This window comes from Taudactylus pleione, unplaced genomic scaffold (assembly GCF_031769625.1).
Source record: "Taudactylus pleione unplaced genomic scaffold, aTauple2 ptg000154l, whole genome shotgun sequence".
NCBI classification, from domain to species: Eukaryota; Metazoa; Chordata; class Amphibia; order Anura; family Myobatrachidae; genus Taudactylus; species Taudactylus pleione.
Genome location: NW_028284556.1, coordinates 32485732 through 32504109, shown reverse-complemented (window position 1 = coordinate 32504109; position 18378 = coordinate 32485732).

The following is an 18378-nucleotide window of genomic DNA, read 5'->3' as shown; positions in this document are numbered from 1 at the left end:
CCAAGATATGTAGAACACCTTTTCCTAAGATTGGTAGCTTTGATTTGGAGGTTCTGTATAATGTTAGAGAGAGTATATGTTTAGTAAAATCTCTAAAGAAAAGGATAAAGTATAATGATTGCTTGAAGTTGTGACAGCACGAGGGGAACATGTAGCTTAGTGGTGTGCACGCAATGCAAACTAGCGTCATGTTCATGCCACAAGGGAGCGCATACGCAATGCAAAATAGCATTGTGTGCATGCCACAAAAGAGCACGCATGCATGGCAAGATAGTGTTGTGGAAGGTAATGTTAGTAGCGCACGCACACCACCACTGCCCTATGTGGATGGGGGTGAAGGTACAGTAAATCTCAAAAATCATAAAAGTGTAACAAGTAACTTGTACCCTCTCTTGAGTAACTATAAGGAACATGTTTATAATGCAGATGATGAACCTGTTGTATAGTCAGCTCTTTCCCATGTTGCCCAAATGTTAAATATACCATCACTGCAAGCACAGGTAACTGACCCACTAGTACCAGTAATGGAGGTAGCCCCACTAGTGCAGGAAGTATTAACACCCTCTGTAACAGTAGCGGAGGTTGTTAGTACCATACATAGTAGTAATAGGCTGAACCCTCAAACAGGTAGCAAGGCCAAAGGTAGCAGTGTGGCAGGCCTCCATCCTGTCCGGACAATAACTGTTCCCAATGGGAATCCAGATTCAAATAGAATAGTGACCACCAGGGATGTAGCGATGCATTGTCCATGGACGAGAGCGGAGCTACATTCCATAATGACAGATTTCCCTGACCCTAGGAAAGAACTAACAAAGTGCCAGAGATTTGTATAGGATTTAGGTAATGCTCATGAGCCAACCAACAAAGATTGGCGAGTGGTATTACGGGCATGTCTTCCACACAATACCGATGTGAAAAAGTTTATCACGGCCTGTGTATTGGATGGAGATGGTCCCATAACTGATGAAGGTAATCAGGACAACATAACCTGCATTGTCACCCAATTGGCTGTCTATTTTCGAGTAGTAGTTAAAGAAAGAGAATGAGTCTGCAGCAGATTATTTCACCAGAGCACTGCAGACTATTACCCAATACACAGGTATAGAGGATATAAAAGACAACACACACCACATGGAAATAACAATCACAGTGCTTATGGATGGTCTTAAAGACACTCTAAAGGCCAGGGTTCAGACCTCACTTCCTGGTTGGAGGGGAGTTACAGTAGACACACTCAGGGAATCTGCAATTGAACATGATAAAAACATCCTTAGGAAGAGAGAAATGCAGAGCGAGAAACTAATGGCTGTTAGTATTCAAGTTCTGGAAGGAATGCAAAGAACACCGCAGCACTCTTATCACACACAACCACAATCTTTTCATACTCCCCAACCCACACAACAACAACCTTTCAATACACATCAACCACGAAGGTATTATAGATGTAGGTTTTGTGACGCTAGACAGTGGGAACCACCAAACCAGGGAACACCGAGATACTCACAGAAGGGACACCCACCACAGTCAGGACAATTCCAGCCATCACCTGCTCACATCATAGCAGTGAATGCTTTGTTGGAAGAAGATAGTCAACTCTAGGGGTCAGGTCACACCTATAGTCTACAGCCAGTCAGGTTAACTGGGGGTACTAGGGAAGAACCTATAATGACGGTTGATGTAGCTAGTATTAAACATTCTTTTCTTGTAGACACAGGGGCGACCAGATCAGTGATAAAATCTCCATCTAATTTACAGGTGACCAGCAAAACAGTACCAGCAATGGGTGTAATGGGTAAAGTGCAACATTATCCTTTAACCAAATCTGCAGAGGTTACTATCGGTCCATTGCATACCAGGCATTCCTTTCTCCTGGCAGCAGCGGCCCCTGGATGTGTCATTTATTGTACCCCTAATGGTATATTTTTAGATATCCCAGAGAGAGTTGCACATGAGGTGAGGGATATATTGGACACTCCCCAAAGGGTAATGTTTCACTCTACTGTTTCAGATAAAAATCCATCTCAGGTAGAGCAGATATTATCTGAAATATCAGGTTCACTTTGGACCAAAGATGGACAGGACACTGGATTGACGGCAAATGTAGCTCCCGTAATGGTAAATCTAAAAAATTATAGGCAAGCTCCAAAAATTCCCCAGTACCCGTTAAAACCAGAAGTAAAGATAGGGATTTATCCCATAATTGAGCAGTTATTGCAACAGGGAATTTTAGTCTGTACAGCAAGTGTAGCCAATAGAGCCAATTTTTCCAGTGAAGAAGGCTGGGGGCAGGGGCTATAGGTTAGTACAGGACCTTAGAAGGGTTAATAAGGTAGTTGAGAGCCAATTTCCTGTAGTGCCAAATCCAGCTGTCATTCTCTTGCAGATCCCACCAACTGCAACCCATTTTACTGTCATTGACCTCTGTTCTGCCTTCTTCTCTGTCACTCTTCATCCTGACTGTCAGTACCTATTTGCATTTACATACAGGGGGGTACAATACACATGGACACAATTTCCCCAGGGCTTCATAGACAGCCCCAGTATCTTCTCCAGGCCTTACACGACTGTTTACAATCTTTTCAACCTGCCAATGGATCTGTTATAATACAATATGTAGACGATTTAATGTTGTGTTCTGATTCATTTATATCATGTTTAATTGATACTAAACTACTGTTGCTTCATCTCTCCCAGACAGGACACAAGGTTGCTAAGGACAAATTACAGCCATGCCAGACCAGGGTTAAATACTTAGGACACTGTCTAACCCAGGGATTACGACATCTGACTACTGACAGAATCCAGGCCATACAGACCATGACACTGCCGCAGAACCAACAGCAAATCCGTACCTTCTTGGGAATGTGTGGATACTGCAGAATGTGGTTCTCAGGTTTTTCTATTTTGGCTTTACCATTAAAGAACTTAGGGTCTCATTCAGAACCGGTCGCAAGTGCTGAGCGCTTGCAACCGCGTCGATGTTAAGGCCCGGCACACGCGCAGTGGCCGCAATGTGCGTGTGCAAGCCCCAGAGTGAGAGAGAAACTCTCTCACTGTGCAACTCACTACAAAAAGGCCGGCTGTTGATGTTGATCGACAGCTAGGCCCTTTTTGTAGGTGGGGTCGGGGGTGGTTTCACAAACAGAGGTGTTCCTTAAGGAACACTTGCCATTTTGTGGGCGGCTGCACTGACATCAGCAGTGATGTCAGTGGGGAGCTTCCTGCTCGATTAGAGCAGGAAGCTCCCTGGGGCTTGCGGCTGCCGAGACCCAACCTTAGGGTCTCGTCGCAAGCCCTGATGGTTGCGATGGTCTTGACCATCACGACAATCAACCTGGTCAGTTGCTAAAGCTGTGGGTGGTAACCCACAGCTTAGCTAGTGACCAGGAGGCCGCACTTAAAAATAGAAGTGGCCGCCCTCATTCAGAATGAGTGCTCACTTCTTGCAAGTGCCTCTGAATGAGGGCCTTAGTCTCTTCCTCAAAGCCCGATCATGTCATACACACAGAGGAAACAGAGCATTCTTTCCTTAACCTTAAGGACATTCTAACAAGAGCACCTGCATTGGGAATACCTGATTATGAAAAACCTTTTGATTTGTACTGTACGGAAGCCAATGGTTGCGCAGCAGGTGTCCTCACACAAAAACATGGTGATGCCAGTAGACCCATAGCATACTGCAGTGCACAATTGGACACTGTGGCAAGATCACTCCCAACATGTTTAAGAAGTGTAGCAGCAACTGCTCTATTGGTCAGTAAGAGTGAGGATGTAGTATTAGGACATGATATGATTGTTTATACACCACATGCTGTATCTGCTTTGTTAAATTCTGCCCAAACCAGACATGTCTCCTCAGCTAGGTTCACAAAATAGGAACTAGCTGTAATAGCACCTGCAAACATCACCATTAAATGGTGCAGTACGTTAAACCCAGCAACGTACTTATCATATGTGCCTCAGGATGCACAAAGGGTGGAAGGTGAGTTCTGCAGGTATATTGATGCACATGATGCACATGATATTATGGAATATTTGAATCAGACATTTACTGCAAGACCTGACAAACGTGATTCACCTTTAGAAAATGTAGATGTGACATTTTACAAGGATTGGAGTTGTCATAGACAAACTGACACTGGAGAGTTATGTACAGGTTATGCTGTTGTAAATGATGAAGACATCATAGAAGCTGAACCCCTTGGTCCACCTCACTTGACCCAAGTGGCGGAGCTGGTGGCACTAAGAAGAGCATGTGAATTAGCAAAAGGCAAATCTGCTAATATCTACACTGACTCTAGGTACGCCTTCAGGGTAGTACATGATTTTGGTGCTCTATGTTGTCTAAGAAATTTTATGACAGCAGCAGGCACACCAGTCGCACACTCAAAACATATAAAAGGACTATTGACAACTATCCAAGTGCCTAAGGCAGTGGCCGTCATACATGTGAAGACGATGCGGTGTCACTGGGCAATAACAGGGCAGATGAAGCTGCCAAATGAGCAGCAGGTTTAAGAGTGAACATGCCAATTAACCAAATGATGATGTTTGAAACGATTGACATGCAGAAATTAATTGAGATGCAAAATTTGTGTTACATTCAGGAAAAGGTAGTCTGGAGATCCAAGGGATGTGGGCAAGAGTCCTCTGGACTCTGGAGAGATGGACAAGGTAAGCCGGTGGCACCAAAGGCATATTACCCAAGCTTGGCTGAGGCAGCACACGGTCTGACTCAGCTGGGAAAGCAAGGTATGTGCAAGTTGGTCAGGGCATATTGGTGTGCACCAGGTTTCTCTTCCCAAGCTGAAAAGATGGCAATGTCCTGCTTGACATGCTTGAGGAAGAACGTTGGAAAAACAATACCAACCAAGCCATCTCACATTCCTCCGACAGATGGACCTTTTCAGGTAATAAAAATGTATTTAATCCAATTAACACCCTGCAGGAATCTCAAGTATGTATTCGTTTGTACAGATGTGTTTTCTAATTGGGTTGAGGCATATCCAGCTGCCACTAATACTGCTGCGTTTACTGCTAGAAAGATTGTTCAGGAATTTGTATGCAGATACGGTATCCCTAGAATTATTGAAAGTGATAGGGGTACTCATTTCACAGGTGATGTCTTCCAGAACATGTGTAAGTTGATGGGCATTAATAGTAGACTTCACACCTCTTACCAATCGCAAGCCAGCGCCAAGGTGGAGAGGGTAAACGGTACTATTAAGAATAAATTGAGTAAGATCATGGCAGAAATTGGACTGGGATGGCCAGAATCATTACCGCTAGTCCTTCATAGCATCAGGACAACTCCTAGACTTCCTCTTAATCTGTCCCCCTTTGAGATACAACCTCATTTGATTGGAAGTCCACAGGAAGATTTGAAGAGTAATAATGAGGTTACTGTGAAGTGTCTTATAACAATGAGTAAACAGTTGAAACAGCAGCAGCAGAAACTGAAATTGTTGTCACCTGATATGCCAGAAACAAACTGTCATGATGTCAAACTTGGAGAATTTGTTATGATCAGAAATTTCTTATGTTCAGGCTGTCTGACAGATTGGTGGGAAGGTCTGTATCAAGTGTTGCTGATGAGTACAACATCCTTGAAAGTGGTAGAGAGAGCTACCTGGGTCCATTCCACTCACTGCAGAAAGGTCAACCAACTGGTGGAGATACAAGGCAGAGTTGAGGCAGATAACGTAGACCTGTCAATCACGAGCTTGTTCCGGGAGAGTTAAAGACTGCCGTGAGATATGGCTCCCTAGCCGCACCATCAACTCCCGTGCTGTTCTCCGGCTGCCTTTATCCTACCTATGGCTTCCTAGCTGCACTAGCAGTGATGGCCCTCCAAGCCAAATCGGCATTCTCGGCAGGTCAGTGGATGCTAATTTGTAAACAAACCTGTACACAAACTTGTACCCAAACCTATGTTTTGTCTGTCAGGACTTTGGACGCTAATTTGTACACTAACTTGTACATTAACTTGTACTTTAATCTAGGTGCTATTTATCAGGACATTGTACCTTGTTCATCTCTCCAAGCTAAATCAATTGTCAAACTCTTCAGTACGGACTCTAAGCCACAACATCAGCTCTCAAAGCCAAATCTATTGTCAAGCTCCTCAGCACGGGCTCCAAGCCACAACAACGGCTCTCAAAGCCAAATCAATTATTAAACTCTTCAGTACGGGCCTCAAGCCATTTTTTCTTCTCTTATAACCATACCACATTTGCTACCAACAGAATCTTGAACCAGCTTCTTGCCGCATCGATAGTGTACCACCTCCTGTTCTGGATCTATACTCATATCTACTATCCACAATTTAGTCTCCATTCCTACAGTTGCTTTCACCATTGTATCCTTTTGCTTCCCCATGTGAATTGCTACTACCTCGAGCTTTAAGTCCAGGCGGCCGCCTAAGTACCGGTGAACGTATCCCACTTCTAAGGGAACAGGCGGTTGTTATTGGCAGAAGATCTCGCTAGCCTGGTTCTAGACTTTTCACGTGGAGTAGGCATTGGATATCATAACATTATAGTCGGCCCAAAAAGATATTACAGTTTCAGAGTACAGTCATGGAATAATGGCTAAGTATTGCCCAGGCACTTGCTGCTCAAATCCAAAACCTAACTCAGAAGGTTCAGGATCTTTCTCTACGGGTTGAAGAAAGTCGGCCTTTCCACACAGTATTTGTTCCTCCCAGAGAACCCAAAATTAATTTTGCCCAATTGGTTTGCCGGAGATCGCCGGCAATTCCTCAACTTCCATGAAAGCTGTAAGTTATATTTCAGGCTCTGTCCTGTTTCCTCTGGGACAGAATCACAACAAGTAGGACTGGTCATTTCCTTACTCCAGGGAGATCCACAAACTTGGGCCTTCGGGTTGCCCTCTACTCACGCAGCATTACAGTCAGTCAATACCTTTTTTACTGCCATGGGCATATTATATGATAAGCCTGCTTTGACTGAGTCCAAGTTACGTTTCCTTAAACAGGTCAGAAAACAGCGGAGGACTATTCTTCTGAGTTCCACAGATGGGCTACTGACTCCGGATGGAATGATCTGACGTTGCCCAGTCAATACCGTTTGGGCCTTTCTGATGCCATTAAGGATATCCTCATCCAACATCCTCCTGCTGACACTTTGGATTATCTCATGCAGAAGACTATTAGGATTGACCAGCATCTCCGGGAATGTAGACAATAACAAAATATTCCCACAATGTCGCCCCACTGTCTTTCATGGGTTCTGGCATCCGATCCAGAGGAGCTTATGCAAATTGGGGCATCACGACTGTCACCTGATGAAAGACGCAGGATACGTTCCCTTGGCCGTTGTATGTACTGCGGAGACAAGGTACATACTGTAAATAACTGTCTGCTCAGACCGGTAAAAGGCAAGACCTAAGTGTTAAGGGGTAATTACCTTTAGGCCTAGTCCCCATGTCCTCCAAAAATTCACTATTAGTCCCGGTGACTGTCCAACTTCTCAAATCTACTTTTACCAATTCATCTCTGGATAGTGGTGCAGCTGGTAATTTTATGGATTTTCATTTCTTTCAAACTTTGGGTGTTCCCACTATTCTTTTAGAACAGGATATCCTGGTTTGCAGACTGGATGGGAGTTTGTTTTCATGTGGTCATATCAAATTCAAAATGCCTACTCTCCACATGACTGTTGGAATGCTACACTCAGAAGTACTTTCATTTTATCTTCTCCAGTGTCCCTTGGCCCCAGTCATTCTGGGTCTCCCATGGCTTAGGCATTATAATCCCATCATCAACTGGTCCCCCCGGAGAAATAACTAAATGGAGTCCTGCTTACAATGCCCATTGCTTGGCCATTCCAGTTCAATCTATTCTTCCTATGGTTGCTGAACCTTCTCCCACCATTCCTCTCCAATACCGCAATTATGTTGAAGTTTTTTCTAAAAAATTGGCAGATGTTGTTCTTCCTCCTCATTGATCCTATGATTATGCAATCAACCTGGTTCCCGGTGCTAAACTGCCTAAAGGTCGGTTGTACTCTGTCAGCCCTGGAAGATAAGGCCATGCAAGACTACATTGAGGACGCATTAGCTAAAGGGTTTATTCACCCCTCAAAATCACCATTGGGGGTTGGCTTCTTCTTTGTGGAAAAGAAGGATGGGACCCTTTGTCCCTGTATTGACTACAGAGGCCTCAATAACATCACCATAAAGAATTCATAAGCACTACCTCTCATCTCGGTACTGTTTCACCAACTGTGCCAGGCTAACATCTTCTCCAAAGTTGACCTTCGAGGAGCTTACAACTTGACTCGAATTAGAAGTGTGGACAAGTGGAAGACTGCCTTCAGTACTCACTAGGGGCATTATGAGTACTTGTTCATGCCTTTCGGCCCCAGCAGTCTTACAAGACCTTATCAATGATGTCCTTCAAAAGTTTCTAGGGAAGTTTGTTGTTGGTTACCTGGATGCACATTCTAATTTTTTCCCAATCAATTGATCAACATCATCAGCACATACATTTAGTCCTTTAGAAATTGTGAGAAAACCATCTGTACGCCAAGCTGGAAAAATGTGATTTTGATGTCACCCAAATCTCTTTTTTAGGATACGTCATTTTGTCCCAAGGATTTGCAATTTGATCCTGGTAAAGTTGAAGCCATACTGAAATGGGGCCAGCCAACTTCTCTCAAGGCAATCCAATGATTCCTCTGGTTTTCCAATTACTACCGCTGATTCCTTAAGTCATTTTCCAGTATTGTGGCACTTATTGCGGAACTGACCAAGAAAGGAGCGGATACCAGCTAAAGCGGTTTGGTCCATTTGAAGAACTCAAGTCTGCATTTACTCAGGCACCGGTACTCCATCACCAAGATCCAGATCATCTTTTTGTTCTTGAAGTGGACGCTTCTGAAGTGGGAGCCGGAGCTGTTCTGTCGCAGAAAGATCCTGCTGATGACAAATTGCACCCATGTGCCTACTTTTCTCGCAAATTTACTTCTGCAGAATGTAATTATGATGTAGGAAATCGGGAGTTGCTCGCAATTAAATAGGCTTTCAAAGACTGGATACACTGGCTGGAGGGGGCCAAACATCGGATCACAGTTCTTACTGCCCATAATAACCTTTCCTACCTCCAGTCTGCTAAGAGGTTGAACTCTCGGCAAGCATGTTGGATACTGTTTTTACCCAGTTTAACGTCTTTTCCTTCCATCCAGGTTCAAAAAACACCTAAGAGGATACTTTCTCCAGGAGCTTTGAACCAGTACAATTGGTTCCCAATTTTGATGAACCTATTCTTCCGGACACATTCTTCCACTGTGCAATCACCTGAAATTTAGCCGAATTAATTCAAGCCTGTCAGTCAGAGGCACCTTTGGAAAGACCTGCTGGTCTTCTTTTTGTTTCAGAGAGGTTTAGAAGTTCTATTTTATTGGATTTTCACTCCCGTTGAGCTTTCGATCTCCTGGGAATTGATAAAACCTTGGAATTGCTCTCACCCTTGGTTTGGTGGCCTTCTTTGTCCAAAGATGTGCGGGAGTTCATCCTGGCATGTAAACTCTGTGCCCAAAATAAAACACCTCGAACAGCTCCTTCAGGTCTTCTGCTTCCTCTGTCCATACCAAAGATTCCTTGGTCTCACATCACCATGGATTTTATTGTCGATCTTCCAGTTTCTGATCGATGTTCCGTGATCTGGATGGTGGTGGATCATTTTAGTAAAATGGTGCACTTTGTACCTTTGCCCAATTTACCCTCTGCTAAAGACCTTGCTGATCTATTCCTTCAACATATCTACTGTCTGCATGGTTTACCCAGGGATATTGTCTCAGATCGTGGAACACAGTTTGTGGCACAGTTCTGGAGGGCCTTCTGTGCTTCCTAGGGCATTGACATCAGCCTGTTTTCTGGATACCATCCACAGTTCAATGGGCAAACTGAGCGAGTCAACCAGTGTCTGGAACAATACTTACATTGCTACATGTCCAAGTGTCATAACGACTGGGTGTCCCATCTGCCATTTGCTGAATCCGCGTTTAACAACTCGTGCCATTCTGCATCTTCAGTTTCCCCATTTTTCTGCATCACCGGCCAACATCCTAGAGCCAATTCTTTTGATTCCGGACTTTCTATGTCGCCCTCTGTTTCTTGACTCCATTGCATCTGGACCGAGGTTCATCAAAGCCTTTGGAAAAACTCTCTTTACTCCTAGAAGGCCGTGGACAAACATCGGAGATCGTGTCATTTTAAGAAGGGTGATCTGATTTGGCTCTCCACAAAGAATATTAAGCTTTGCCAGCCCACTCAGAAGATGGGCCCAAGGTTCATTGGCTTGTTTCGTATAATTTAACAGGTAAATCCAGTAGCCTTTAAATTTCTGTTACCCAAGTCTCTCCAAATCAATAACACCTTTCATTGTTCATTGTTCAAACCAGTCTTCAGTTCCAACAAGTTTAAGCCTAAGTTTCCTTATAGGCCTGCCTCAGTTCTGGTCCAAGGGCAACAGGAATTCATGGTAGAAAATTTCCTGGATTTCCAGGGGTCGTCTGTATTTCTTGGTCCACTGGATTGGTTGTGGTCCAGAGGAACACTTCTGGGTTCCCGAAAGGGCTCTACATGCTCCCAGGCTGAAGAGACTCTTCTTCCTAGATTTTCCTAATAACCCGGGTTCTGGGGGTTCTTCAACCCTGCGTCAAGGGAGGGTACTGTTACAAGTAGCAGTCACGACTTGTCTCCCTCTGAAAATTTACCAGTGCGTGATGCAGTTGTTCTGGGCTCCTCAGGTCCCGGATGCTCGGCACGTCTCAGGAGGTCTCATATAATCCATAGCACAACCCGATTGGATGATCCTCCTGTTTGTACACGCCGAACCTTTGCCACCTCATTCCTGTGGGTTCTCTTGGCTCAGCAGCATGAGCAGTATCCTGTTGAATCTACTGGAAGGATCTCTGGGCCTGATTCAGACCCGCTCGCGAGCGCTGAGCGATCGCAAGTGGGTCGATGTTGGCCCAGTGCGCATGCGCACGATGGACCCGGCTCCAGCGTGCGCATGCACGAGACCTGGATAGCAACAGCCAAGTCATCGCTATGCGTCTTGTACCAAAGGGGGCGTGCTGTCGATGGTGAGTGACAGCATGCCCCCTTTGGTGGGCGTGCCAGGGGTGTAGATGCCCAGATGGAGGCATTCCTATGGGAATGCCTTCCATCTGGGGCTGGCCCCATTGACATCACAAGTGATGTCAGTGGGAGTGCCTTCAGCTCTGATAGAGCCGAAAGCACTCCAGGGTTTGCGGCAACGAGACCCTACCACAAGGGTCTCATTGCAAGCCCAATGGTCGCGATGGTCTTGACCATCGTGACAATCTTTTTGGCCACTTGCTATAGCTGTGGGTGGTCACCCACAGCTATACAAGTGGCCAGGAGGCCGCTCTAAAATTAAGAAGGACGGCCCTGATTCAGAGCGAGCGCTCTGTCAGAGCGTCCGGCTCTGAATCAGTGCCTCTGTCTCCTCTGTTTTGTCACCCAGCTGCCTCGGCTCTTGTGGTCTCTCTTACAGCTCCCTAGCCACACCATCAGCTCCCGTACTGTGCTCTGGCTTCCTTATCCTACTTACGGCTTCCTAGCTGCACTGGCAGTGACCGCCCTCCAAGCCGAATCAGCATTCTCGGCAGGTCAGTGGACGCTAATTTGTACACAAACCTGTACACAAACTTGTACTTAAACCTATGTTTTGTCTGTTAGGACTTTGGATGCTAATTTGTACTAACCTGTACACAAACTTTTAGTCAAACCTATGTATTGTCTGTCAAGACTGTGGTGGCTAGTTTATACAAAAACTTGTACTCAAACCTACATGTTGTCCATCAGGACTTTGGATGCTAATTTGTACACAAACTTGTACACAAAATTGTACTCAAACTTATGTACTGTATCAGGACTTTGAATGCCAATTTGTACACTAACTTGTACATTAACTTGTACTCTAACCTAGGTACTATTTATCAGGACATTGTACCTTGTTCAGTGGTCAAGCCACAACATCGTCACTCTCCAAGCTAAATCAATTGTCAAAATCTTCAGTACAGACTCTAAACCACAACATCGGCTCTCAAAGCCAAATCTGTTGTCAAGCTCCTCAGCACGGGCTCCAAGCCACAACAACGGCTCTCAAAGCCAAATCAGTTATTAAAATCTTCAGTATGGGCCTCAAGCCATTTTTCTACTCTTATAACCATACCACATTTGCTACCAACCGAATCTTGAACCAGCTTCTTGCCGCATCAATAGTGTACGACGTCCTGTTCTGGATCTATACTCATATCTACTATCCACTATTTAGTCTCCATTCCTACTGTTGCTCTCACCATTGTATCCTTTTGCTCCTCCATGTGAATTTCTGCTATCTTGAGCTGTAATCCAGGAGGCCGCCTAAGTACCGGTGAACATATCCCAGTTCTAAGGGAACACAATACAATTCAATATACATTTATTGTCAACAACAGAACAAAACAATATTGGATTGTCAACAAAATGTCAATTACAAACACTTCAGCATATAAAACAAACCAATAAAATCTTTCCATAATACTCAGATCAGCGCATTTTGACAGTTCAATAGATGAACAGCTACTGGAAAGAAGCTATTATATAACCGCTTTGTATGTGCGCGCACACTCTTAAATCGTACATTTGATGGTAATCTTTTGAAAACCATGTAGTTGGGATGACAAGGGTCAGCTACAATACTTCTAGTCTGCTTTAATACTCTGCTGTCATAGAGAACTTTAATTTGTGGCAATTTCACACCACTATTTTACTTGCAGTCTTAGCCACATGTTCAAGAACACCCCAGTCAGCAGCAGAACAATTTCCAAACCATGTAATAATTCCATAGGTCAGCTCTCTATTATACACCGATAAAAGCTTAGTAGTGCCTCTGAACTCAAACAAGCTGTCTTTAGTCACCGCAGAAAAAAAGGCATTGCTGCACCCTTTTAACTACAAGTGTAGAAGTTAGAGACCAGGTCAGGTCCTTTGAGATATGAACTCCCAGAAATTTAAAGGAATCCAACTCCTCAATGACCATATCATCCAAAACCACTGGTAATTTAGGTCCACAATGCACAATCCTAAAATCAATTACCATCTCTTTAGTTTTTGTGGTATTTAGGACTAAACGATTATCCTTACTCCATTCAAGCAATCTTTGCACCTCGTACCGATAGGCTTCCTCCCCCTCTTTTCCTATTAAACCCACAATGGCAATGTTGTCTGCAAACTTCACAATTTTAGCAGACTGTGAAGTTGAAATACAATCAAGAGTAAATAAAGAATATAGTAATGAACTGAAAAACACCCCTGTGGGGCACTGGTTTTCAGCAAAACTTCCCCAGAAACACATCCCCCTAACTTAACCACTTGGGGCCTATCCATCAAAAAATTCAGGACCCAATTACACATAACTGAAAAAGCTTTGAAACCAAAGACACTGGAATAATAGTATTAAAAGCAGAACTAAAATCAACAAATAAAATTCTAACATAGGACCTCTTTAACTCTAAGTGGGTCTGCACCGTATGTAAAACTGTTAAAATAGCATCATCTGTAGAACGATTTGCCCTATAAGCAAACTGACAAGGATTAAATTCAGCGGGAAAATGGGATTTAATATGTTTCATCACTTAGCGCTCAAAACATTTTATAACAATGGAAGTTAGAGCAATCAGGTCATTCAAGCATTTAGGCACACCTTTTTTTGGAACAGGGACAATAGTTGTTTCTTTAAAACATTTGGGGACTTGGCAGTATGCAAGGGACACATTAAATATTGGTGTAAAAATCCCCGCTAGCTCGTTTCAACAATCTCTTAGAACCCTCCCCTGGATCCCATCTGGGCCTGCAGCTTTACCCAGATTTACATTATGCAAACACTCCCATACTAATAATTAATTTAGCACTAAGGGTATCTCCTCAGGTTGAATTTCCGGGACCATGGTTCCAGACACATTTCCCTTTTCAAACCTAGAATAAAATATATTCAGTTTCCCACCAAGGCACTATTAACGTCACAGAACTCAATTGTCTTAGTTTTATAGTCAGTGATATCACGTAGACCCTGCCACATACTTCTTGGATCTTTGCATTGCTTAAATTTATTCTCCATCCTGGCTGAGTACTCTATTTTGGCCCTTCTAATGCCTCTCCTCAAATCAGACCTTGCCTTTGTATATGCTTCCTTATTATTTGATTTAAAGACCCTATCCTGAGCTTTAAATAGAGAACATACCTTGCTATTTAGCAATGGTTTCTTTTTTGGGAATACCCTGAACGTTTTCCTTAATGTCACACTTTCTACACAGCAGCTGATGTAGCCCAAAACCATAGTGGTCAGAAGATCAATGTTTATAGACCCTTCTATCATGGATTCCTCTATTAACATTTCCCGATTTGTAAATGCTAAGTGGTCCTGTAGCCTCTCAGTCGCTCCATCAAGCCAAACTGAAACCAATCTCCTGATAGGCCTAAAACGTCTAGTCAAGGTATTATACAAGGGTATTATGAACAAGGAGATGTGGTCCGATTCCCCATTATGGGGACTCACAATAGTCGCATAGGCTATTTTAAGATTTGTAGAGACCTGATCCAAAATGTTTGCCCCCCGAGTCGGAACCATAGCATTCTTAAAAACTTTGGTAGTACCACTTTTAAGTCAGCCTGGTTAAAATCACCTGCCACAATGAATATACCATTCACATACTGTAAATAGATTGCAATTTGGTTAAAACATCATATAAAGTGTCCAGTGTGCAGCCCACATTTGCCAATGGGGGAATAAATACAGCTATCAATATAACAATTGCAAAGTTCTCTAGGCAAACAAAACGGTCTACATTTAATCAAAATGTTTGCCCCCCGAGTCGGAACCAGAGATAACTAATGGCAACCTATGAGGGGGACACCCCACCAATCTGATTGAGACCCTGAACACACTGTCGGGACTCTCGGTCCTGTGATCTGGGGGACTTTGGATATCGGAGGTAATATTGCGGTGGTTTGATATTGACCAGTGGTACTTTATGCGCATTCAAGAAGAACTACAAGTTATAAGTAAGAGTGAGAAATATACATACACTGCCTTTTGAACCTTTTTTTTGTTTTTTTCTTGGAATATTTTAACCTTCAAATCAGATCTATTTTTATGCATCTTTTGATAAATTTAGCAATTATGTAACTACTTGTTATGACATTATAGTGTGATTATTCAAACACATGGGGGGTCATTCAGACCCGCTCGCAAGCGCAGGACGCTCGCAAGCGGGTCGATGTTCCCCACTGCGCATGCGCACGACGGAGGGAGCTCACCATCGCTCCGGGTCTCGCACCAAAGGGGGCGTGCTGTCGATGTTGATTGACAGCACGGCCCCTTTGGTGGGCATGCCGGGGGCGTGCCTGCCAGACGGAGGCATTCCCATGAGGCTTTTTTTTTATGATTGTGTTCTCAAAAACTACTAAATACATTAAATGCAGTGTCACTGAAACTGTATTTGCAACTTACAGGTATGCACAGAATATTATAAAGGCACACCTAAACTGCTGTGTAGTACTTCTACCTGATCATGATCACATTAGATACTGACGAAGTACGTTTCACTGGTGGCTAAAATTATACACCAGTTATTAGTCCCACAAGTACATATCCAAGTAGTGTTCAAAATGACAGATTTTCATATATGTGAGTGTGAGCCCTTTTGGGGAAGACAGAGCAAAACAAGCAAGTATCTTGTCAGTTTTTGTGGCTCAAGCTACAGTATATGAGGCAGTCTGTTAAAGAATATGTCCTAAACTTCCTTACATCTGACCATACTTATACACGTTATGCAGGTAACTTTTGAATGCATAGCCATGCACCTTATTGAGCAGAAAGTGGAAAATGGTGGGTGTGCTATACAGATGCAGTACCTTTTAAGACAGAATCAGTATGTAATGCCAGCAGCTGAATAGCTGCTGAACCAAATACTGGCAGCGGAAGACTGATGGTTTGAAATTCCGACGGGGGTGGTAAGTACCCTAACCCTCCCCTCTCCCTACCTTAACCCTCCCTTAGTGGTGTCTAACCCTAACCTCCCCCCGTTGGTGCGTAAACCTAACCCCCCCTTCTTACAGCCTATACCTACAGTATCCCTCCTGGGGGCCCGCGGCTAGAACCTAAGACACCCGGCTTACCTTCATTCAGTATGCTGGGTGTCGGGATTTCATCATGGGGCTAATGATAGGCATTGGGATTTTGATGCCTATTTTTAGTCCCATGTCAGGGTTTTAGTGTTGGGATTTCCTGACTACATCCCCTTTAAGACACATATCCTTTAGTATGCTTGTTAAAAAAAGTTGGTACTGTTGTTCAGATGCTTGGGAATAGTCAAGTTTAACTATATTCTGAAAGACCAGAGCCATTAATAATTTTTTTGATATAATCAAATCCGGTTTAGACCTCCCAGTTTCACTGTCCGAACCCTCACCTACCAGGGTCTACAGCTCGGGTCCACAAACAAATCACACGAGTGTGACACTAATTTGATAAAAGATATTTATCAACTCTTAAGGGGCCTATCCATTAGCAGACAAATTTGAACGATGAATGATTTATTGTTCAGTCGTTCAATTTATCTGTTAATGGATAGGATCTGAACAATAAAAATGCGCACTCCCGCAGCTGACAAATTGGCTCTTTTGTCTCTCCAACATGTTGGTCAATTATCGTTTATCGCTGACAGATATTAGAAATATCTGTCGCGGTAAACGACGAAGGATGAATGATTTTTTTATGACAATTAATAGAAACATAAAAAAAATCCACTCCCAGAATGATGTCGGGCAATATCGTTCGTCGTTCGTCATTTGCAAACATCTGTCATGATATCTGTCACAGCAGCCCCAGGAATTTTCAAAAGCTAAATCTTTTGTCTTTCAGAAAGATCTGCTAATGGATAGGCCCCTTTAGTGGTTAAAGCTATTTATATCACAGTTTTCCATTCCCAGACCAGAAGCATGGTAGAACATTTGTAAGAATCCTGGAACACTTGTTACAAAATATGGAAGCTAGGGATAATATAGATTGGTTGGTATACACTCATTCCAATGCTCCAAGCATCTAAAAACTTCAGCTATTTTGAATTGCTCTATGAGAGACAAGGGGAGTATTTGATTTGTTAAAAAAGAGGTGTGGAAGACACTAAAGTAACTAAACCTGGTGTAAGTTATCTATTAATAGCAGTTGATATTATTACTCCTCCTGGTGTGTTTGTTAATTAGAATTGATAAAAGGTTATTGTCTAATTCCCCCCCACCTCTAAGAGCTTGTGCTACTGTATAGATATTCTAAAAAGTACTCCCATGATTGTGAGCAGTGGTGGATCTTACCTAGGGACTGAGAGGTTGCAGCCCCCCCAGTAAAATCCTCCACTGTTCAGTGAGCCAGTGCAGTCCGTTATTGCACTGGCTTCACTGTGACTGGAGGTGGCTTCCCATTGGAAGCACCACCTGCCAGTCAAGATGAAGACAGGCAGCCAGTGGGAGGTGTCTCTTCCCCCTGGGACGGCCAGTGTGGGCTGTGATCAGCAGAGAGCAGCTTCCAGTGGAAGCCACTGCTCTGCCTTTTGGGGAGTCCTACAGGACTTCTCAGGGCTGCAACCAATGCAGCCCCAGGAAGCTCGTTTTATGCATACACAGCGCCACCGACAATCATGCACAGGTCCTGATGTCTGCCAGATTCATTGACCAGGCATCGGGACCCAGGCCAGCAGCAGCGATAGCCCCCCTCAGGTGATTGTGAGTCACATTTAGCCAAAATGGAGGCCATCTTAAAGTGATTAAGAGGGACAGGGTTAATAGCAAACCCAGTAAAATGAGGGGGGACTATGACAGAGACCAAAAATGTGGGCTATAACTAGATAATATGGATGCGATAAAACAATGACCTACGCTTGAAAGGAAAACCAAATTCCATACTTTTCTGGGTCTAATAGACTACTATAGAAGGTTTATTTGGCTTTCTTAGGATTGGATACCTCATTCCATTTACCAGCACAATGGACAAGGCTTACATGGGTTTGGCTGCCTTATCCTAACAGTCAGTGTAATTACTAGCTGCCTTCTCATTGTCTAGTGCTATCCCCTGCCTTCAATTTTTTCAGGCACTGTAAACCTTACAATGAGAACAGGCAAGGCTCCTTTAGGATTGGTTGCTCTGCCCTGCCAATCTATTTACTTATAGTAAGATTGGCCATCCAAGGTGTCACTAAGTACCACATTCAGGCCTTTTCCTGTTGATCCCCCTTAATATCAGTCATACTATGACAGCCCTAACCAATATGGATACTGGCTATTGAAACT